Genomic DNA, 23,079 nt, shown 5'->3' on the forward strand with positions numbered 1-23,079 from the left:
TTGGTGTATTTTAAGCTGCATGCTTTATTGCCCTCATCCTCAGTAAGATCACAGGCTAGAATTTCTCAAATGGGATGCCCATGAATTCCATTCGTCCTGAATTTATTAGTAGGAACCCATCTCAATAATTTTATAAAAGATAACATCAAAAAGGCATGTCCTTCACAGAAGAAACACGGTCCCAATTTTAAGACTATCAGCCTAGGATCTTCTCACAAGTGTATCATGTAAATCATCAGTAAATCCTCAGTGAAGGAAATAACCTTCTCTGCTCCTCATGTCATTTGTAGAGTAAGCAGGAGGCAATGTTTGTGTTCACTGAAAAGAAACATCACAACAAAGTTTCTTTCAGAACTGCAGGAGAGGAAATAAGGCCTGCCTGTCAGTTGTGGCAATACCATTTACTGAGTGTGTGTGAGTGCACCTCCTGGCCGGGCCCTGCCACCATACTGTACACTTTCCATGTCCTGCGAATGAAGGGGAATACCTGTCCTGGCCTCTGCTCTGTAGCTGAGCCTACCCACTGCCTGGGGAGTTGAAAAAAAAAAAATGCCCCTAACAGTTACTGAATGAGTTCATCACATTTCATTCCAACTCTACAAAAGGAAAGATCCGATCTTGACCTTTAAGAACTTACCACACAAGACTACTAAAGACAGAAACAGAAGGAGGAGGGGGAAAAAAAAAAAGCTTTCAATTCAAAATAAAATTTCTTGGCAATGGAAAGAATTTCGGTTTTAAAGTAAATAAAAATTCAGCAAAATTATTTCCCAGTGACCAGAAGCAATGAAATATTTTGTCAGAATGTCCCAAAATGCTTTTCACAAGAGTCTGATAGAACCTGTAAAACAAGTTATTCTGCTTAGAAATTCTGTATTAATAGGAACATAATATTGGCCTTAATCATATCAGATTAGTGAAGTCAAGATAACATTTATCGAACACAACCTGCACATACCTGAGTTGGATAGCATTGTTCCCATTTTACAGACAAGCACAGAGACACAAGACACAACTTGCTCAAGTTCACATAACCCATAAATGGGAAACAGCATCTAATCCCATTCTCTTAACTATGTAACATGCTTTAGATAAAAGAAATCAGGAATATTGTAATAAAAATATAATAGTCACCTGCAATTTCAACACACAAAGATAATCTCATCTAACATTTGGTATATAATTTTCCTGGCATTTTACCAAATTGTATACACAGACACACACACACACACACACACACTCACACACACGCTCATTCTCTCGTATTTACCCTCCAAAACAAATAGCCAAAAAATTTAGGTCAATTTACACATGCCATTTTGCAATCTGCTTTTTCAGTTTGCAAATTCTGATTTTCTTTCACATCAGTAAATTACTCCCCTACCTCACTGTTAATAAATAAAGGGTTCTCTGTTACATGTACATACCACAGTATTTGTAGCTAATCTCCCTATTATTGAGCACTTAAACTGTTTCTAATTTACAACTATCATAAACAAAACTATGAAAACCATTTTTGCAAATTAGAGGGGTTTTTCTCTGTGTACTTTGTGGGGAAGTCACCAGAATCTGGAATGTGTTTTTCCCAAACTTCAGAGAGCACCCCCTTACCAATTTTGAGACGCTCCACCAAGCAGACTTCCACCAAGAGTCACTGCTGGGGAGAAAGCTACCGATGTGAATACAGTATCTGTAAACACTGCGTAGGTAAGAACCACTGCTACAGATTGGTCTCTGTACACATACTTATTTCTTTTTCCTTAGTTTAAATTGCTCGTGATGGAAATGCCTGACTAAGGGACACTGCACATTTTTGAGGCTTTCCATGAGTAATACAAAATTGCCCTCCTGGAAAGTTATGACAATTGAAACACCCACCAGCAGCATTTGAAAGTGACAATTCCCCAAACCCACCAGTTGGCTAGACTGGTTTTTAAACAATCAAATCCCTATATAGCCTCAAGTTTTAAAAATAGTGAAACTATTAGTAAAACATATCTAGAAAAACGGCAAACAATTCAGACAACAAATGCTGTATTTTAAAATACGTATGTTTTCGAGTAGGAAATAAAAGACATTAATGACATCAAATCCCAGCCGACTGAGCTTACGAAATGACAATTTGAAAATTTAGTGAAATCAGGCTCAGTAAGGTACCACGCTGCTAAGTAAAACCCCACATCTTCACTTGCCTATCTGGCTAATAATAGGCTTAATACTGAAGGGTTTAATAGCAATATGCCATATTTTTTAAACAGAAACTCATGAAATTGTACATTCTTTCAAACTTTATAAATACTGTACTATCTTATAGTCAATATGGCAATCTGAAGTTGTTAAAATCCTGTAGATATTCATTTATCAACAAATATCCTAATGCCTACTATGGGCTGGACAATGTTCTCTATTGAGGACACAGTGATGGAGCCCACAAAGTCCCTGCATTCAATGAGCAGCTATTCCGGCGGGGGGGTGGGGGGGGTGTTCAGGACCCTTCAGGGAAGAATCAGCAAATCATGGTTACAGTGCCAGTCTGGAACCACTGGATTCTTGGGCAAACTGTAACCTCTCTGGATCTTCATCAGTGAACTAAGACGTTGACCAGATGACCCACGACTTCTGGCTCTCAAATTCCAGACTTTGTTCGGTTTTGTTTGAATGTTTAAGTTCTTATTACTGACAAGAGCTCTGCATTTTAAGCTCTATATAGTACCACAAAATCTGAATATAGATTTCCAAAAAAGATAATTTTACATCTACAGTAAACAGTAAAACTCTGGTGGACCCAGGTGTCTTCAAAAAATCAACACAGGACGGGTTCCAATTAGATGAAGATGTAAGCTCCCAACTTTAATGGTTTCTTTGAAGAGGTTTCTGAAACGCCCCTGCCTCCTTCCCTTCTGTAGGGCACTATAAATACTGAGAGAATGAGATGTGAAACAGGACCTCACTGGTACGGCAGAAGCCTCCTAGCTTGCGGCCAGGAATGGCTGGCACCGCTTTCAGGAGGCACCCTGGTGCCCTCAGGGACTGCAGCACGGGTGGACCCTCACTCCTTTGCAGTTTACACCCACCCTCGACTCAGTGGACACACAGCATTCTGTCTGCAGAACGTCTACAGCTCACGGCCCCATTAGCATTTCTAATATTAGAAATGGGAAGCACTTCTTCTGCCACCACTTGTTATTTTCCACCAGATGTTCCTGCCACCACCATTTCAAAGTGTCCTCAGATCCACAGTCTCCCTGCGGGCTGCTTCGCACAGCAGTCAGAGGAAATGCACATCAAGGGGCCTCAGCCTCCAAATCCCCCCTTTAGGGAAGTGTCACACGCACACTTTCAGGAAGTGATATCGCCTCCTTGTGGTTTGTCCACATACTGCCACTTAATAATCCAGAGAGAATCTCAATGACAGGCACAGAGGATGATTCCAAGATTCTTCTGCACCTGGCCTAGAAACCAGGAGAACGGTTGTAAAAGCCAAGATTTTTCTCACCTCAATGCAAAATTCCATGAAAAATACACCCACCAGAGATTTTTTCTCAACTTTCAACATAAAACCATAAAACGGTATCTGATAAACACCTTTGCTCAAGTGAGGGACCTGAGCAGCAACGACTGGTGAGAGGGTTTATGTGCTGTAATGTTAGATAATGTAAGACAAATCTGAATTCCTGCATCTCTATCGTATACAGAGGAAACAGAAGGAAAGTAGTAGAAGTACTTTAACTCAACCATCTAAGCCACTAAGTCACCACAACCAGTTACATATAAAACAGATTGTGTACATGCTTCGGCTACATGAAGAGCTTTTACTGCAGGGACAGTGACAAAGGACAAAGCTGACTCTCCTTAAGCCTTAGAGGAGTCGTGGAAGCCATCCTTTACATAGTGTTTGCGCAGAGCTTATGAGAAAAAACTAGAAAGATAAACCTAGACACAACTTATTGGTTCTGGCATCAACCAATCAGAACAGCAAATTAAACAACTCAGAACCCTCATTCCACAAGATGACAAAACTCCTAATGGCAGACAGAAGCCAAAAAGTCACGGTCAAGAGAAAGATAACAGATTCTTATTAGACATGTATAACAATTATTTGGCTCAAAACTCATTTCCCACGCTTTCAATTAATATAAAGGAATATGTATTTAGAATGACAAACAGATTAGAAGTTGGGAAGAGGAAATACCACGGTTCCTGATAGTCCCTAAAATAGAACATGAACACATTCTTCCTGTGAGAATAAAGTACCTGCATAGAGCACATATATGTTATTTGCACATTAGCCTGACATCTGCCCAAAGGAATTAATGTATTCAGTATACAAAAAAGGGGGGGCATCTTTGAAAATTTTATACTAAAGCAGCTAGCAAATCTACTGAAATCAAGATGAAACTTCTGACTACATCACTCAGAAATCACTATAATGTCCTGGAAAATTAGGTAGGTTTTTAAGGCTTCATGCTTTAATTTCATGGAAAAGCAGTCAAATGCAACCAGTGTTTTAAAAAAAAAAAAACAAAAACCTAACTTTGAGAGGATATGTGTAACTGATTTGGTAACATCAAGGGCCAGAGTCAAAATGGAAAGCTCAAATGAAACTCCTGAATCTAAGCAGTTTGACCAAACCTAAGCTATTCCTGGTGGTGAGGAAGAATGGGGAGCGATCAAACCCCGCCCATTCTCCTGGAGCATCCGGCAGGTGGAGGACCACCACCATCCAAGGCCTATTCCATGTCAGCAAACATTCCTTCACACACACGTGAACACCCAGTGTACCAAATGCAGTGCCTGATGGCTCCAGCCTGCCCCCATTCCCTTTCCATCATAAACCCCAGCCACAGAGACAGCCCCAGTACCTCCCAAGAGAGGGGCTCAGACCGCCCCCTGCAGGGCCTTTGCACTTACTGTTCCTTCTGCCTGAGCCACTCTTCCTTCAGACCTCTAAACACAGATGTCTTCCCTCATTCAACTCTGTTCAAATCTCTCCACCTAAGAGCTAGAGTGTTCCAGGGCAGCTCAATCTAAAATAACGGCCCCCATTCTGCCCCTCTTCACTAGAGCAACTCTTACTACTCTCCCAGTACATAGCACTATTTGGTATTACCGCCCTTATTGCTTCTCTGCTTTTTCTTCATCTCCCCCAGTAAGATGTGAACTCATTTACAGCGAGTCTGTCTACCCTGTGCACCACGATATCTGCAGTCCCCATCAAGCTGTCTGCAATGTAACAGATGCTCCTATATACTTATTTAATATTTAGGCAATATTAACAGTTTTGTACTACAATGGTAGGTGCCACCTAATAAAGGGAAAACACCTTAAATGCTAGAAGAGTTGATCAGTTGGAAAAAACTAGAGCTTACAGGAGTCTTAAAACACTAAAAAATAAATATAATGAACATTTACAGGTCAACACTGGCTAATGCTCAACTTTTATGATGTATTAGGCACAATCTCTAGGATCAGCAGTACAACTTATTTTATTAAGTCAACAACATTAAATAGGAAATATTAGTGATAATCTACAGAAGGCAGGCATTTTAGTGCCTAATGGTAAATAAGCCCTATGGAACCAAAACTGCCTTCATCTTCAATTTAATCAAAGGCACAGTCTTTTCTCCAGGTTTGGAAATATTTACCCTCTTTTAAATTTTTCTTACAGATTCTTCTTTAGAGTTTATGTATGGTTTGGGGTTGTTTTTTTTTTTTTTTTTTTTCCCTCAGAACAAAGAGGCAGGGTGTTAAATCAAGGTGTATGACTTTAGTTCCTGGCCATCATGGATCAGGCTTCCCCACAAAGACACCAAAGATCCTAATGGATCACTATGAAATTATACAAAAGCAAGAGGTGTATACTGGAGAGTAAGGGCATTTGTTTCCTGGAATGTGAGGCAAAGAAGTCAATTACTGCTCCTCTGGGCCTTTGGGAATAATTAAAATCCACTTAAAAACCTTAAAAACGATTGTTTTACAAAAATTTTATAACAAGGTATTAGAAACAATCTACACATATCTCAATAAAATGGAGATTAAATAAATAATGGTTCAACCCTTACTGGAGTACTCTCAGCAGCTCTTACAGAATTAGACAGCTCTTAAGTACTGATAGAGGGACTGCCAAGATTTAGTACTCTAAGGGAAGGGCTTGGAGCTGGTGCAGAACAGCTTATACAATGTGTCCTCATTTGTGGAAAGACAAATATAAAGAACACATACAAAATGTTTATACTAGCATAAGCTATATCTGGAAAGATATACACAAGGAACTAGTAACCCTGGTTCCTGGGGAGAACAGGGTGCTATGTTTCAGAGAGGGGAGAGAGATACATAGTTTGTGCTCCAGATCTTTTTATGTCTATTCAATCTCCTACAGTGGGCACAGAGTGCCCGTCGCACAAATTAATCCAATAAATTTTAGTATCAGAATAATTTATACTATTGCCAATGTATTATTCAGGAATGATCATCAAAAGTACAGGCTTTCAAAAATCACAGAAGTTTCACTTGACAGCAAGAGTTCCTGATCGTTAATTCCCAGAAGAGAATCCAAGTCTCCACTAATTAGAGAGGCTAGCTTGTGATCTCACCTATTACAAAGCAAATAAGCCTCAATTCAATTCTTGGAAGGGAAAGAGCTGCTAAGTTCACCTTGAAAGCATACCTCATATTTAAATTGAGCTTGTTACTACCTAATGAAGCCTCCAAATTAACACAGTTTCCACCTAATGATAAAATAGAAAGTCAATGTAAAAAACAAGAGTAGAGTCTGGAGTTTCTGAAAACACTATACTACTTATTCCCCTCTTCTGCCAGGCTTAGACAAGGAACCCTCTGATATTAGTGAAAGAGGATTTCACATCTGTGGCAAAATAATAATTTTAAGGGGAGGGGCAAGCATCATTTGCACTGTACAAACGCTTTAATTTTTCATTTGTAAGGGATGGAAATTTGCTTAAAACTCAAGTTAGGATTCATTTGTGGACCCCTGACTAAAGGATAGTACTATATCAACATTAATTTTACTCCAAGCAAAACTTTTAAATGAAAGACAAATCTGAAACTGAAAATGAACATGTCAGAAGACAAACCTTAAACTGAAACCCTTCTGCTGAAAAATTTGTTAAAAGAACACATAAAAAGAAATGCAAAAAATTAATTTCTATACAAATGCTACTCTATAATCGTACACGTTGTATCAATATTTGCCTGCATTAAACACCCTCCACAAAAAGGCACACTAAGATACCCAACTAAGAATAAAAGACCTTATATATATACTTCGGTAGCGGAAGATGGGGACCAGAATCACATTATTCAAGCCCAGACGTAAATGCACAACCACTAGAAATGCAGTTTTCTGTCGGGGTAAGGATTCAAGATTCCAGCTCCCCACTTTCAGACAATGTTATCAGAAGCCGCATCTTTCATGAAACCCAACTTTGATCACTAACGCTTTAACTCTGGGTTTTTTGAGTCTAGTGCCTTCGGATATAAACACACAAAAATACAGGTAGGTCAAATACAGTATAAATAAGGGAAGAAGGGAGGAAGAAGTGGTTTCATGAAGAGCTGAAGTACGGGGTCACGAAATCAATCGGTTGATTCCATCTCCAAAGTTAAATAAATATTAAAGCTCCCTCCCATCCCCCAGGTAGCCTATGGTCTCAGAACTTACTGCCCTATGTGGGGCAGAAGTTCGCGACCGCGGAGTAGGCGCCCTCCGGGACGCGAGGTGGCCCAAGGGCGCGCGGAGAGCGGTGCGACCCGGAGCGCTCCCCCTCCCCCCGTCCCTCCTCGCGGACGCCCCCAGACCAGAGCCGACCGCAGTGCTGCCCTCCACCCCGCCCGAGCCGCCAGGCGCTCGCGGCGACGCGCCCACGGGACCGGGCTCCGGGCTCCCTGGCTCCCGCTCCCCACGCCCCGCGCCGCGCCCACCCGCCTCCGGCACTCACGGGCCGCTGCCGCGCCGCTATCTCGCCATCCCCCGCCGTCCGCTCGGCCGCGTCGGCCGCCGCCCGGGGGCTGCCCGGAGTCCGCAGTCGCCCGGGGACTGGAGGCGAGGAGGAGGGGGGCCGGGCACAACCCGCCGCCGCCGCCGCCGCCGCCGCCGCCGCCGCCGCCGCCGCCGCCGCCGCCGCCGCCTCGCCTCCCCTGCCCCAGCGCCGGGCTGCTCCAGGCGGCCACAGGCTTGGGGCCGCCCGCTGCCTTCCGCGAGCCCGGGGAATCGCCTCCGCCGCCAGAGCCTGCTGGAGGCAACGCTAACGGCCACGGCCACGGCCAAGACGCTTCAGCCGGGACTGCGGCGCGCGGGGGCGGTGCCTGCACGCCGCTCGGCGGGGGGCGCTGCTGTCCCGGCCCCGCCCCCAGAACCGCCCCGCCCCGCCACCCGCGCCCCGCGCGCCCCCGCCGGAAGCCGCCCGCGCGCCCCCGCCGCCACAGCCCCCCTATACTCTCCCGCGCCCGGCCGCGCGCGTCCGGCGCTCGCCTGCGGGGCCGCCCCTGGGAGATGGAGGAGTGCGGCGGCGCGCGGAGCCAGAGCGCCAAGGGTGACGCTTCCGCGGAGAGTACTGGCGGGAGGGAGGCCGATCTCGGAAGGTCGTGGAGGAGCTGGAGAGAGCGAAGCGGTCGGGGCCGGTGTAAAGCCTTACGGAAGGCCGGCCAGCCGAGCGCGCGGCGGCCCTGCGGGGAAGGAGAGTGGCCCCCCAAATGCTGTCAGTGCCCATTGCCCAACATTGCCTAGAGGATTGGAAAGTGTGGGGCCGTGTTTTCGCCTTCCCTGTAAAAACCCATGAAAACCAGCTTCTGCGCCTCCTCGGGGGTGGCGGTTGGGGGAGGGGGGGGCGATCGCTTAGCTTTTTTGAGTTACCTAAAATGCGCCCAGCGCTGGGGCCCTGCTGCTCAACACCTTCCTTCTCGGTGGTGCAGGGCTCCCTCCGTCCTGGAGGGCCCGCGGGGGTATTCTGATAATATCCTGGAGCCATCTAGTCTTGCCTCCAAGGCGTGGTGGGCTTATTTGTACAGGGAAGAAACGGATCCCTTAATGGGGTGAGATTTTTTCCTCCATGCATTGTTCCCATTTCCGTAGTTTCACTTGGCCTGGATTTTCTTCCAGAGTAATGCACCAAATGAAATTAGCTGGAGAACGCTTGATGGCGCAGAATCATGGTTTGAAGATGTTTACACTCAATGCCGGACGCGTTTGATGGTGTTCTCTTCGGCACAGTTAATTTTGCAAAGTTAAGAAATGTGCCAGATAGAGCCCTTGGCACGCAGAGTCACAGGGCTCTGCAGACACACCTTCGATAGGAAACCAGCTTGTTTGTTTTCATTTGTAATTTATTTGCTACACCAGCACCAAGGCCGGTGTGTTTTCTAGAGAACTTTGGGTGAAATTCTCACAGTTTTTAAATTGGCAAAATGAAGCTTATTTTCTGAAATAACATTTCCTTGTTGATAATGTAACTAAAATGGGCAACAAAACACCTGCAAGAATGTTCATGGAAAAAGTAAGCTTTAGAGACAATAATATGGGTTTCACAGTAAGACATGGTCCCTGCTAGTGTCCTAAGGGCCAACTCCATCCATGTGCATATTTTATTTTACTTTTTTATTCCATGCGCGTATTTCGAACACCAAAACTAAATGCTGCCTATTGTCCCTAAGATCTTGTTTGGAAAACATGCTTCTATTAAATGTACCTGAAGCTCTGTTTAGGATGTACCACGTTGCTTTTTGTTTATCCCTGTTCTTGAGTCCATGATGGTTTGGGAAATTTATCATTATTCGTATTGGGGACTCCTACAACTGTCTTTTCCAGTAGGCACAGTGCCTAGGTTCCATAATAGTTTAGGGTGCAGTTTCAAAGGGAAAAAATTAACATTAAGATTTAAGAAAGTGTTTTAATATATTTTAAAGAATTTGTCTTTATACTAATACAATGCTAAAATATAATTTTTAATTTTTTTTAAATGGAGGAAGGTATTCAACAGAGGCCTAGAGCCCCCCAAATCATGTGGCCTTGTTTCCTGGGATTGAAAAGTTCCTTTTTGTGAAACAAATTTGCAGTTTTAAGCACATCAAATGCTAACTTTTATGACTTTGTTTTCCAGATAGAAAGGAAGAAAAGAGAAGAGAAAGGAGAACATTTGGGGGAATACTGCCTAGCCTAGCATCCATTGGTTACATACCATGTACCCAGAACTGTCTATTACTCCTTTAATACTCCCAACTCACCTGTAAAATAGGTACTATTATCACACCCAGGCACTGATGCAGTTTTTGGTGAGGCCTGAAAATTGGGTAGTCCTCTTAAAGAAAAAGGCATAAAAAAAAGAAAGAAAGAAAGAAAAGAAAAAGGAATAATAAACGCAGCATACTCATGCTATCCCAGCAACACACAGTACAAGGGACAATGACAAAGCGAACATCCACGTGGAAAAGGACCTCAATCTCATCTGACCACGGCTAAAATATCTTACTTTTGCCAACTGTATAAAAATGTACAACCACGTGAATATATTGCCAGGGTACTGCCAGGGCCTTGAATGGGGGCTTGGAAAAGATGCCTTGAAGCTTAGCTTTAATTAGCTTCACAGAAAACTGCCTCTGATGTATACCCAATTCATAGGTCAGGAAACTTGGGGACTTGCTGCAGCTCCTAAGGGCCACCATAGTGCCCCCCACTCCCCTACACCCAGGTCCGGTTTGAAGAGAGGGGGTGTACACACTTCTCACGAGAAATAATAGATTTTGTATTTCTGTAACAAGGCAAGGGCTTTAAAAATACGTTAGCAATGTTCTGAATATGACTAGGCCAAAATTCAATTTGCAGCACTTGATATGATCCTGTTATCTGTGCTGATAGGAGTAAATTTTTCTTAACTACTGTGTGAAAAGGTGTATTAACCGCTGGGGATTTTTAAAGGAATCTCAGCTTAATTTCAAGTGCCATGGATTTCACTCAACTTCAAGGGTCATAGGCTAGTCAATCTGTAAATACTGTTTTATGTAGTATTTACTTTTTTACAATTTCCTGAGATGTTGCAAAATAAATATCAGAACAAGAATTTGTTTTGGTCTCTGCTTAGACCTCCTACTATGAAGAGCCCGACACATAGTTCTCATTAATGTTCCTCTGAAACAAAGAATGAAAGAGAAAAGATCACTTAATGAGAAGTAAAAGGGTAGGTTATTATCACAAGCTAAAATTAAATGGGAATGAAGCAGCAAATTGTTAAACTTGAACGTCTTGCTGGAGAGCAGAATTTAGCTTCTCAGTTAATTTTGTGACCAAGATTTGTGCTCTTCTTTCCAACTTTCTGCAATTCTCCGTTTTCCTGTTTTGTTCATTTCTCTTTTTTTATAAATAAGATTTCATTTGAAATGCTTAAAATATAAAATGATCTCTAAGTGTAACAAAAATCATAATCACACCTGTAATGAAGTTCCTGAAACAAAAGGCTTTATTCTTTGAAAGGATTGATCACCCACAAAAGGAACAACCTTGATATGATAAGGTTTTATTATTAAACTATTTCCCTTTTGGCCCTTAAGCTGGCTTTTGGGGATGTGTGATGCAATGTGTATAGTGTTTATCAATCAGCGGGCTGAGACTTGGCTGTGTTCCTGAAAGAAATTTTGGAACTAAATAAAAATATACAAATTCAGTATAGTTATTAACCGGTGAATAGTAGAAATGAGTGAAACTATTCTTTGTTTTAAGTCAGCCTGATAAATGTAGATTTAAATTGGTTTATTTTAGAGCGCAGTTTTGGACCTTAATTAGATCTTTAATTAGATCTTTAACTTTAATGAGATCCCTGTAACAAGAAGACATACGAGACCAATCGGCTAATTTTCTCTAGATGTTATGTTCTTTTCCCAAAGTGGTCTGGAATGCTATTTGAGGGGCATGAAAAAATGCGATAAACACCGTGAAAGATAGTATCTGCCCAGGATTCTGTTTAGAATATTCTCTTTCGGATAAAAAAAGATCTCAGGGGTGTTATATAAACTATTTTGGTAAATTATTATATCCCTAGCATAGCCCCAACAGGATTACATTTTGTCTTTTGTTTATTTATACTGTGCCTTCTTCCAAAGAGTCTTAAGGTGGTTTACAATGAAAGGCAAATATTAAAAAAAAAAAAAAAAAACAAGTCAAAAAATTCTGGCTGAGACAGACAATAGCATTTGAGCACAAAACTTAGCTCCAAGTTTTCCTATAGCCAAGTGAAACAGGGAAATGAAGATTTTCATAACTCCCTTTGTCAAGTGGAAGAAATCGTACAGTTTTATGAGAAGAAAGTCTCTCCTGGTCCAAGTTCTGAGAGGAATTTGTTATAAGGGTCTTTATATAAGGGATATTTAAAAATCTAAATTAAGAAGGCTACTACACACCAATGGTTTTAGACCCCTTTGGGTGGCAAGCAGAGCTAATATGTTTTTTTTTTTTTTCCTGGTGAATAGCTTTGAAATTGCTATTGTTGAAAGTAAGTAGCAAGACGCCCACAGAGTTATAATTTTTTATACTGTCCTTTGAAGGCAAGCCAAGGACGTAATATCAAATCTTGGTTTTCCCAGTTTCCTTCTTTATAAAAAGGAGTTATTAAAAGTACCTACCTCATGGGGTGGTAGAGAGAACAACTGAATTAACGTCTATAAAACCACTTACTTTTGTTACTTTTGCTAGTTTTCCTCAGCCAACGAGTGTGTTGTGTACTTCCTCCTCCCCTTTTAGAGCTTGTCCCATATTGTGAACAGCCTCAAGTCCCTTTTGGAAGAAGTATGTGCCTGACCCACAGTAAGCAATGAATATTAGCTGTGAATATTCTCATTATTGTGATTTCTTTTATTCCTCCTACATCTATAAAGCAGATAAAAGAGCCTGTTCTGGGGCTAAGTGTGGTTGTGAGGTGGTTATAAAATCTTTAACTTAGTGGGTAACGCTTAGAGGGTGAGGAGGGGTTACTATGTTAGGTATTACTATGATGTCCCTAAAATCATCTCTGTTCTCTTTTATTCCCTTTTATTGTTTGCCCATCATCTCCCCTCCTACGTGACTTAACTAGTTGATTTGGGGAGCACTGAGTAAGGGTCCTGTCTCTAGTAGACTCACATTTAGTTAATTCCCTAGATCTTAAGACCTCTCATCTTCAAGACTCATGTGAAATTTCTTAAGCTCCTGAGAGATCAAGTCCCTCAGGCTGAGCCCAGAGTCTGAGCCCAAGGCTAAAGAGGGGCAAGTCCCAGGAATGGAGAGAGCTTCTGCAGGGAAAAGGGGGCACCACGAACAAACCCTTCTTTCTGGAACAAACCCTGCCTGCCTCCCTCCCGTGCCCTTCTCCAGACCTCCCATTTGACCGGAAGGAACAGCTGATTGATTAGAATCTTCCTTTCTAATTCTTGCACTTCCTCTCAGCAAGCTCATCCCCCCTCCTGCCCCTCTGATCTTCTCTTTCCCTGTCTCTATGCACATCTTATCTTATTGTCATCTCACATCTTATCTTGTCATCCTCCACCCCTCTACCTTTTATCTCTTCTTCCTGCCACACCAAACCCTCTCCTCTGGCCCTGTTTTTCTCTTTCCCCTCTGTATTCTTTATCTGTTGTCTTGAGTCATTGTGGGGCAAAGCGAGACATTAAAATTGATGCTACCTTATTCCATATAGTCCATCATTGTCCCAGAATCCTGTGCTCACATTCTCAGTTGAGCTAATGGATCCCACAAAAGAGCAATTTACTCCATTCTCAGTGGTGATATTAAGCCCATTATTTAATTTCTTCCTACAGCTACTGCACTCAGTGTGTTGCCAGAGGCCTCTTGCACAGATGGAGAAAGAAGCCAAAAGATTAAGGAATTGAGCTGAGGTCAAGCCAGAGGTAGTGGAGTGGTTCGAAATTGGACCCAAATTCCTTAAATCCTTGAATATATTATTCTAACTAATGCACTTAATCCACAGACTTCAATGGTCTGTGCAAGACCAAAAACATAAAACCAAAAGAAAGTTTTTGTTTCCAGTTTCTGACTGTGAAGAATTTTCAATGGTTACACATTTGCCAACGGACTTAATTCAAGGTCTCTAACACACTGGAAGATAATGAGTCAGTTAAATAATTAATTTCAGCCACGTCCCTGGGGTTTCCTTCAGATACCTAAACTGGTGCACTGCCTGGGTCTCATATAGGAAAACAAAAGTGGCCATCAGTATGGCAGCTCTGGTCAGCAGGGACATTTCTGTTGATGATTTGCCCATGGAACTTGAGGTAACTGAGGACACCACTCTCAAAGGAAAACTCAACAACCCTGAGATTCTTCTCTGTGACATGCCCAAGAAATCTGGGGTTTCTGGCTCATCTGTTTAATCACATGGAATCTTATGCTCAAAAGGCAGACAAACTTGACCACCACCCAAATCCAGCTCAAAGTCAAGGGCTCATGGAATCTCATTCTGCTCACTGAGGTAGGCCGATCCTGGACTATACAATTAGTCTAAGCTTGCTAGATGTTTTTCTTAACTCTCGGAAGGAGAAACTGTCCTACGAATGTTCCTGAGATGGGCAGGTTAATATGAATTGGTTATTAACAAGTTAATAAGTATAAACAGCCTCAGTGACGGGCACTTTCTCGGTGTTCTAGGTATCAGTCCCACTCTACAGATGAACAAACCAAAGTTCAACGAAGTAAAATAACAAAGATTTGAACATACCCATCTAATTTGGAGGTTATTTTAATGATTTTGAAGATACTGATTAAAAAGCAGAGGTCAAAGTATTTAGCCGGTAGTTAATGGCAACAAACGTTTATTGAGCACTTAGAGCGTGCTGGGCACTGCACACCAACTCGTCCACCCTCTGCAATCCTGTGAGTTGCAACCCCTTTACAAAGGAGGCCCACGCAGCTATCAACAACAATGCAATTCAAACCACGGATGACTGTCTCCAAAATCCATACTCCTACTTCCCGGACTCCGTTCCATCATCAGTGCTGCCTGGTAAACCTTTGCCACTTCTGGCTTCAGGAGCTGCCCTGGGCTCTTGCCTACAACTTGTTGCCAGGGTAGGTGATGCTTTGACTCATTTGGGTTTTGACCAAGCACCATGCAAAACCCTTCCCAGCCTGAAGGAATGCTCTGAATGTTCCCCAAAGCAGCTTGGGAACTGGTGTTCTAGCTCACTCTCCCATTCACTTCATGGGGTACTGGACACTCTGAGGAACTTCCTCTTCTCTGTCTTTACCTAGAAATCTGAATTGCTGGGACGCCTGGGTGGCTCAGTTGGTTAAGCAGCTGCCTTCGGCTCAGGTCATGATCCCAGCGTTCTGGGATCGAGTCCCATATCAGGCTCCTTGCTCCGCAGGGAGCCTGCTTCTCCGTCTGACTCTGCCTTCCACTCTGTCTGCCTGTGCTCGCTCTCGCTCACTCTCTCTGACAAATAAATAAAAAAAAAAAAAAAAAAAAAAAAAAAAGAAATCTGAATTGCTAACTATCCTCTAAAATTCTAAAGGCTCTTCAGACTCCACAGAGATGAAACTCATATTTCCTGCTGCAAGTATACTCCTCCTAGGTCTCCAATTTTCATGAACTTATGCACTAATTACATTCCTGACCAGGGATATAACTGTGAAGGACATAAAGTTCTTGCCTAATTCTAGAGAGAAAAACAGACAATGAACACAACAAATAGCTAAGTAATATAACGTCAGCATCTGCTTGAAATACATACTTTGGAAAAAAAATAAAGTAGGTTTAAGTGATAGAAATTGACAGGGGTTGCTCTTCTTTTCTTTTTTTTTTTTTTTGTTTTTAATTTTTATTTATTTTTTTAAAATTTCTTCTCAGTGTTCCGGAAATCATTGTTTATGCACCACACCCAGTGCTCCATGCAATCCGTGCCCTCCATAATACCCACCACCAGGCTCACCCAACCTGCCACCCTCTGCCCCTCCAAACCCCTCAGATTGTTTTTCAGCGTCCACAGTCTCTCGTGGTTTGTCTCCCCCTCCATTTTCCCCCAACTCCCTTCTAGGGGTTGCTTTTCTTTTTTGGGTGGGTGAGGAGGAGAGGCAGAGGGATAGGGAGAGAGAGAATCCCAAGCAAGCTCCATGCCCAGTGCTGAGCCCGATGCAATGCATAATGTGGGGCTCGATGAGGGGCTTGATCTCACGACCCTGAAATTATGACCTGAGCCGAAATCAAAAGTTAGATGCCTAACTGACCAAGCCAACCAGACACCCCCAGGAGCCGCTCTTCTAAATGGGGGTGACTGGGGAGGCCTCCCTGAGAAGGAGTTCTTGAGCAGAGAGATATAATTGAAATGAGAGATGCTAATATCTGGAGAGCAACAGGTGTGTGGCTAACATGGCCCAGAACTGCAAGGAGGCCATGGGGCCTTGAGCATAGAGCAGAGAACGACTAGAGAGAAGTATGATCAAGACTTTTAATTTTTTTCTTTATGTGATCCCTCTAGCTTATAGGTGAAGAGCAGATTTTAGGGGTCAGGAAGAGAAAGAGGGATATTCTCAAGGGGCCCATGATAGTTATCCTGGGGAAAGACCAGGCTAGCTTAGACCATCATCCTTCTAGTTACTTTGGCTGGCCACCTTCTTTAACGTGTCCCTCTCTTCCATTTGCTGTTTCTGCATAGATGCCCCACTGTGGGTTTTGTTTCTACAATGCACTCTAAAGCCACTGGAAGCTGGTTAAGTTTCCAAGGTATGGATCTTAAGAGATGAGCATGGAGAAGGTTTATTAGGAAGTGTTTTTAGGTAACAAACAGCCTGTTGAGAAGGGAAGGAAGCCAGCAGACTGGGCAGAGAAAGAACTTCAACTGCAGTATGGAGGCTTCTGAGGCCAGGATGACTGTTCAGAGCTGTCTGAGCTACGGTGAGAGGTGGTGCCTTTACGCCCCTGCAGGAATCAGTCATTGGACACCAACCATCCCAGGAAGAAGGTACGCCTTTGTAAGTAATAGGGCTTGATATCTGAGGGCTCTCAGTTGGCAGCATTCTCAGTGACTTGGATAATAAGATCTTTATTCTTTCAGAAGGTCTGAGAACCACTTCCCAACACCCAACACCCCATCCCTCTTTACATTCATCACTGAAATGGCCCTGATTTAATTCCCCCTTCCTCCTGCTAAGACTACACCCTGCTATGCTATCTTCAGAATTATATTCTAAGTAAAGGCCCAATTGCTCCTATTACCTATAGAATTACATTTAGACATGAGCACAGCACAGAACCTTCTAAGAGCCAAACATCATCTCCCCGCCGTACGTCTCACAATCTATGCAGACAAGCCTCTTTGGTATACCCTAAAATCCACACTGTTGCTTGGATCAGAAATGCCTTTCCCTTTGTCTGTCAAAATCCTATTCTTCAAGGCTAGCTGAGTTCTACCTTCCTCTTTCCTCAGAACCTCTATTCCAAAACTCCTTCCATTCTGCCTGGAGTGAGGTGTTTCTTTGTTAGCGGAGCAGGAGCAGCAATGAGACCCTCCGCATTTCACCCCCACCGGTCCCTACCAGCCTTTAGCATCGTGGGCACCCAGTAATGGTGGGTGACTTGGTCTCCGTCAGCTTTCACCAGTGGTCAGGCTATATCTTAAGATGGCTGCATGCAGAATGGTTAAGAGCAGGCTTCTCAGGGCACCTGGGTGGCTCAGTGAGTTAAAGCCTCTGCCTTCGGCTTGGGTCATGGTCCTGAGGTCCTGGGATCAAGCCCCACATTGGGCTCTCTGCTCAGCAGGGAGCCTGCTTCTCTGTCTCTCTCTCTCTCTCTGCCTGCCTCTCTGCCTACCTGTGATCTCTGTCAAATAAATAAATAAAATCTTAAAAAAAAAAAAAAAAGAGCAGGCTTCTCCATTCATTCTACCAAGGTCCAAATTTGGCCCCGCCACTTGCTAGGTCCATTTCATGTTTTATGCTTCAGCTTGCCCATCTCGAAAATGAGGATGATGATGATGACTACTTCATAAGGTCATTTTCAAGATTAAAAGAACTAGTGTAAGTACAGCCTTTAGAATAGTGTCTGCCACTTCATGAGCACATATACATGTTGGCTCATAATCATGCCTAGAGGTTATTGGGTACCTGCCTGAGTCACCAGTCCCCATGCTGACCCGTGCTCACTCGTGCTCGTCAAGACTGCCCCAGAGGAAACTGCTTCTTGCTGAGATTCATACACTCAATGAAGGGGCCTTCATACAGCTCTTCTGTAGGGATATCTGTTAATAGCACTCTTGTTTTCCTCTTAATAGCATTCCTTTAATGAGTGAGGATATTCTTGCAAAACAATCTGGAATTCTGTGCTTTCCTTGGGCTCTTTCAATCTGGACTCAGACCTGGTTTTATAATGAAGATTATGCACTTTTTCAATGTTGCAAGAAAAAAACAAGCACAACGCATTGCATTTATGAGTGAATAGATTTACAGACACTTTTGAACTGAAAAGGGACCGCAGAGATCACCTCGTCCTGAAGACAAAAAAACAAGGAGATCGTGTGACTTGTCTAATTCATACGCACTTATCCAAGTTATTAAAAGACAAAGTTATTCAACAGCCTGACTTGGGGCTCGATCCCAGGACCCTGAGATCATGACCCGAGCTGAAGGCAGAGGCTTTAACTCACTGAGCCACCCAAGCGCCCCATTCAGTACTTTTCTTGACGTCATGCTTTATGTGGCAGATTCCAAGCCATGAAATCTGCCCTGCTAGGTTGAAATGAACATGCGTTCACGGTTAACAATAGCTATCTCTTACCATATGCCCACTCTATGCCAAGCATTTTACAAGGCCTTTTATTTAGATTCTCTCATTTCATCTCCACGTTAACTGTCATTGTACAGTCTAAGCTGCCAGCATCCCTCACCCAGACTGTTGTGATTGCCTCCTAACCAATCACATCCCTTCCCTCTGCACTAAGAGAACAATCCGAAACACTTCCATGGTCCACAGGTTTGCAGGATTTGGAACCCGCCTACCTCCCCAGCTCTGCATGCATCCCTCTCCTGGGGTCCAGTCATGGATCTCCAGCTGGATGTGCAGGTTTGGAAGCTCAGCCTTCGTAGTCTGCTATGAAGGGATGGAGCTCCTGAGAACTGAATCAGGCTAATCAACTCCCAACAGATCATTGTGTAATGCACACTGCTAATGTGTTGATTTAAAATGAGAAATAGAGCAATCAAACCAACCAGAGATTGGTGTTGGCTTGTTTGTGACCTCTTTCTGGAGGCTGTAAAGAGTAGTCATTGAGAGCTTGGGGGCTGGGATGAGACTGCTAGAGGGGTTTCCGAATGTGTGTTTACTAACTGGGTGATCTTGGGCGAGTGGACCAGTGAACTTTCTGGTGACTGCTTCCCCATCGGTAAAATGAGAATAATAATGCACCTCCCTGAGTTGTTGTGGCAAGGATTAAATGAGAGGAGATATATATACCTCTTAGGCATTGCTTAGAAGGGAAGTCGAGGCATAGTAACACCATAAATCTGAGCTACGGTTCTCAGAATGGAAATCTACTATAGAACTAAGTTAATATCAGAGGAAAGGGAATGAAATCATCTTAAAGACATTTTTTTGTAGATTGTGGCAGTCTCACACTGTTATTTGTATATTCATCCAGTCACTAGTTATTGATACCCAAATAGTTTCATGCATGACCTGATTCACTCGATAGTTCCTCATCCCACAAATGTATCTGAAATCATGGATGAGTACTGAACTGCAAATTCATGAGTCAACCTCTATCTTTGCACTTAGGTGATTCTGCAATCACTCCTGCTCCTTCCTCCAGCCCTCTCTTTATTTTCAGTTTTAAGCACTTCACAATTCATGTGAAGCTCATCCCTTAAAGGCTCCTCGGCCCTTCCCATTAAATCTGCCCCTGCTTTTCCATTTGCATTCTGTTTGCACACTCACTCTCTCTTTTCCTCACACATGCCACACTCTTCCCCTTTAGATTTCCCTCGGTGCTTTTTGAATCTGCCTGGAATTTCTCACCCCCAACTCCTGGCCAAACTCATGTCTACTTAGACCCTGACCCCCCAGTTTGGGCTACATTCCTTCATCATATTTACCATAATTATAATTAAATTATCATTGTTTACTGTCTTGATTCCTGGCAAAATCAACGAGGTCAAGAACTCTCTCTTTTTTGTTGTTGTTCCCCACTGAATCCCCAGGACCCTGCACACAAGTAGACAGTCAATCAATAGTTGTGGAATGAATGGATTTCATCTTTCCACAACCTCTTTTTCCTGCAATGGAAAGCCAAAGCTCTGAGCTGTTAAGGGACACACCGTCACATCTAGAAGAGCAAGCTTCTAACTCAGGCCTGTTTGCCTCCTACCCAAGCCCTATACTGCCCCACAAGGCTGCCACTTGATTTCCACAAGCTACCTGCCACCCTGCACACACCATCAGTTTAAACCCTATCTCATGCCATTGCCTTTTCTTTCCTGAGCTCCAGACTTCTTTCATTTTTGAACCTAGCCACACCTGCCTTTCATATCGGTAGCTCTATTTTTACTGCCCTCCCTACAACATGCTACATTTCATCTCCTTAAGATTTCTTTCCCTCCTATAACCCTACAATTCCACTCTTAGGTGTTCACCCAACACAAATGTGTACCTGTTTATCAAAAGCACGTACTAGAACTTTCACAGCAGCACTACTCATAATAACCCTCAACTGGAAACTCTCCAAATGCCCTTCTAAGTAGAATAGATCAACTATTTCTGTTCACACTGTGGCATATTATAGAGCAATGAGAATGAATGGTCTAGAACATAACAAGACAACATGGATGACTCTCACAGACATCTTGTTAACAGAAAGAAGTCAAGTATGTGCTAGATGGTTCCATTTGTTAAAAGTTTCAAAACTAACAAACTCATGGTATAAAAGGTTGAGGAGTGGCTACTCTTGGGAGAGTGGTGAATTGGAGGGGCGAGAGGAAGGGGTGGAGGGATTTTCTGGGTGCAGATCATGTTCCGTTTCTTGATCTGGGTGCTAGTTATGTACTGGTGTTTTGCTTGTGAAAGCCCATCAGTATGTACATTTGTGGCACATATAGTGCTCTTTTTGTATATTATGCATCAGTAATAGTTTGTGCAAAACACCCGCCTCTCTGTTTCTGATAACGTCGATATGCAGAGATTGGTTTGAAATCCAATGCCACGACCTGTACCCCTGGGGATAAAAATACATGTTTATAAAAAAATTAAAAATTAGAAAAAAAAAAGAAAAAGAAATCCAATGCCGCTGTCCGGCGTACGAACCACCCACTATTTGGCTATATGGGGGCTTCCTATGCATGTAAAGATGCCACTTTGGAGTGTTTAAAGTCTTAATCAGGACAAGCAGCCTCCAGCTGTGACAACCCAAAATGTCTCCAGATGTTGCCCAACATCCCCTCAAAAACGAAATGATCCCAGTTGAGAACCACTGGCCTAAAAGGGCTTACATAGTTTCCTCACCTTCACCCCCCTCACCCCCCACCTCTGCTTGCTCCCTCGCTCCTTCTGTCGGGCCTCCTGCTCGCACAAATCCAGCTGCCTGGCCTCCTTGTTGTTCTTTGAATGCCCGGGCCCCTCACTTCTGCACCTGTTCTTTCTTCTGCCTGTAAAGCTCTTTTTCAGCCATCTGCATGGCTCACACCCTCTCCTCCTCCAAGGATTTGCCCAAAGCTCACCTTCTCTGCGAGGCTTTCCCTGGCCTCCTTATTGAAAATTTTAATCCTCCATACTTCCTACCTCTACCTGGCTTTATTTTTTCTTCAGAGCATTCATTACACTCTAATCTACTATAACCTTTATTTATTTTGTTTGTTGTCTGTCTTCCCTGTGAAAAGGTAAGAACTAAGGAAGCAAGGATTTTATTTTGTTCACTGCTCTATTCCCTGTGCCTAGAACAGTGTCTGGCATGTAGTCAATGCTCAATAAAACTTGCTGAATAAATGATGACTAAAATCTATAGCCCAGTTCAATGTCTGATACACAATCAATGAATATCTGTTCCCTTTTCCTCACTCTTTTGTGCCCAAGCCACTGTTATAACGGGATTTTTCAGGATTTACTCACTGCTTTTTCTGTTTTACTGCTCTCCTTGTGACCTCCAGCACCCTCCTCAAGATTAGGGTCTATCCCTTCATCCCAGAAGGTGCCGTGATTTTGGCTGACTAGTTGTTCTTGATCCTGACTGCCCCATTCCTACCGCTCCTAGGCATGCTTAGCCCACCTGCCAGGATGTTCACTTGATCACATCTCATCTATCCTTCCTAGTGCAGATTACCTGTCTGGATTGCCACCTTTTTGACCCTAGATGCTGCAGGTTCTGTGACCGTCTGCTCTCTCTCCTTCCTCCACACTGGGCTTGCACCCTGACCTTATCCCTCTCCTCCTACCCTACCAGCAACCTTCTCACACACAACCTTCTCAGAGACAGAGGCAGGTCTGATCTCCCATCTGTAACGTGACCCACCCATGTCTCCAAGCCCACAACTTCCTTCTGTCAAAATCTTGGGAAAGTCAAGAGAGATTGCATCTCGCTTCTCTCTGTTCATTTACCAAGAAACCTGACATTGTGGCAGGCCTATGTTTCCATGAAAGGCTTGTCTGAATTTTCCTCTTTCCCCTTGACTGTAATGCCAGCCAGCACTCGGAGCCATAGAAACCTGACACCGTCCAACAAGCAAACAACTGTAAATGCCAAAAGTCAACAAGCTGCGAGAGCCTCCCATGCAGGAGGCCTTGCAGGCGGGTTGGTCATCATTTTCACCGTGTCCACATGACACTAGACAGTTTCTTTGGCAGGAATCACACTCATGTTAGTGGGGACTTCTCTGGATACAGTAGTTAGTTGCCTGTGATAAGAGAGAATCGAGTAACCAAGCACATGACATTTCTACCTCAGTTGTGCTCACATGCCTGTTGTGGGAAGGCATTTGGGGCAAAGTCCAGATCCATCCAAAGCAAAAACTTGTGAAAATCGGTAAAGCAGCATTCTGAGAACTAATTTTTTTACTGGAAATAGGTCTATGGACACAATCCCAAAGTGCTCACCAAAGCAGAATGA

General features: G+C 43.4%; 1 protein-coding gene across 2 annotated transcripts in view; it reads right to left on the reverse strand.

Moving 5' to 3' along the window:
- Window positions 1-8,980, reverse strand: part of LIFR (LIF receptor subunit alpha) — a 77,314-nt gene extending 68,334 nt beyond the window's left edge. Inside the window, exon 1 of one of the 2 annotated variants that reach the window (XM_059173834.1) lies at window positions 8,873-8,980. The gene's annotated coding sequence lies outside the window, so the exon portion shown is untranslated. Of the gene's footprint in view, window positions 1-7,958; window positions 8,115-8,872 lie in introns of those variants that run through there. The other variant, XM_059173833.1, reaches the window with a different exon arrangement.
- Between the last annotated feature and the right edge of the window lie 14,099 nt (window positions 8,981-23,079).

This window comes from Mustela lutreola, chromosome 5 (assembly GCF_030435805.1).
Source record: "Mustela lutreola isolate mMusLut2 chromosome 5, mMusLut2.pri, whole genome shotgun sequence".
Taxonomy (NCBI): Eukaryota; Metazoa; Chordata; class Mammalia; order Carnivora; family Mustelidae; genus Mustela; species Mustela lutreola.